This window comes from Hippopotamus amphibius, chromosome 10 (assembly GCF_030028045.1).
Source record: "Hippopotamus amphibius kiboko isolate mHipAmp2 chromosome 10, mHipAmp2.hap2, whole genome shotgun sequence".
NCBI lineage: Eukaryota > Metazoa > Chordata > Mammalia > Artiodactyla > Hippopotamidae > Hippopotamus > Hippopotamus amphibius.
Window position 1 is genome coordinate 101,594,719 of NC_080195.1, and position 1,320 is coordinate 101,596,038.

Here is a 1,320-nt window from a genome sequence, read left to right on the forward strand (position 1 = left end):
CACCCACACGCCACCATTTTTAAGTGTGTTCCATTTCTTGATGATGCTTTCGTACACATGGCGATGTTAAATGTGAAAGTGAATCGACGTGCTGTCCCTAGGAGAGGGGCCCTGAAACTGCTCACAGGCACTGTGATCCGGTGTGTGCTCACACTCGTGCAAATGCCAAGTGGGCGGCAGTGGTGGGATGTGGCCACAGCAGGGGTGAGACCCCGACTCCAGGAAAGCCCAGTTTTTAAAACACTTTGGTAAATTTGGGAGTTAAGGAATCCCCCAGGACTGCTAGCTTCAGGAGCACATGTACGACAATTATACTGAAACAGAGAAGAGCAGCACGGCTCCTGAGCAGGGATGAGGCACAAATGCCTGAAGGGTTCCATTATTTACATATATTCTAAGGGGATGTATTCATTTGCTAGGGCTGCCGTAACAAAGTACCACAGACGGAGCCACTTAAACCACAGAAAATTATTGTCCCACAGTTCTGGGGGCTGAAAGTCCAAGATCAAGGTGTCAGAAGGTTTGGTTTTTTTCTGAGGCCTCTCTCCTTGGCTCGTAGAGGGCTGTCTTCTCCGTGTCGTCACACGGTCTCCCCTCTGTGTGTCTGTGTCTTCAGGTCTTCTTATAAGAACGCCAGTCATTAGATTAGGGCCACCTTGATGATCTCATTTACCCTTAATTACCTCTTTAAAGACCCTATCTCCAAATACAGTTATATTCTGAGGTACTGGGGCTGAGGACTTCGACATACTTGTATATATGGAAAGAGGGGATATAATTCTGTCCAGAATAGGAAATAGGTTAAATAAAGCACTTGCTTCTAATGTTTGGATCTAAAAGGAATAGAATACAATAAGCAACAAGGCATTAGAATGCCCAGGAAGGAAAAAGGGAGGAAGAAAGGAAGGAAGGAGGGTGGGAGGGAAGGAGGGAGGGAGGGAAAAGCTTGAACAATGGCTAGAGTCTAAATTGGTCCAAACAAGAGATCTTACTTAAGGAATTCGCCCCATCTACACCTACTAGGAGGAGAAAGAAGTCTAAAACAAGAGAAGACGGTGAAAATTGGATGATCCCAGCCATTAAGACCGCTCATCTTTGCCTGTTATGTCCTGCACAGTCCAATAGTGTCTTGAAGCTGTAGTGTCACTACGGCTACCAAATATTCTATTGCTCTGAAGTTCTCCAAGAAAACAGACACACAGCAGATCCCAGCAACAGCTTCCCCCAAAAGTGTTCTTTTAAGTTTTCCCTGGAGATTTAATCCCAATCAAGCAAAATAGAAAAATATGTATTTGCTATTCGCAAAAGGTGTTAACGGTT

The 1,320-nt window shown here is 45.0% G+C and overlaps 1 non-coding gene across 1 annotated transcript; it reads left to right on the plus strand.

The window, feature by feature from the left end:
• Positions 1-279: 279 nt before the first annotated feature.
• LOC130830647 (U6 spliceosomal RNA) lies at positions 280-386 on the plus strand. The gene has a single exon (XR_009047821.1). It is a non-coding gene; the product is annotated as a U6 spliceosomal RNA (small nuclear RNA).
• Positions 387-1,320: the final 934 nt, after the last annotated feature.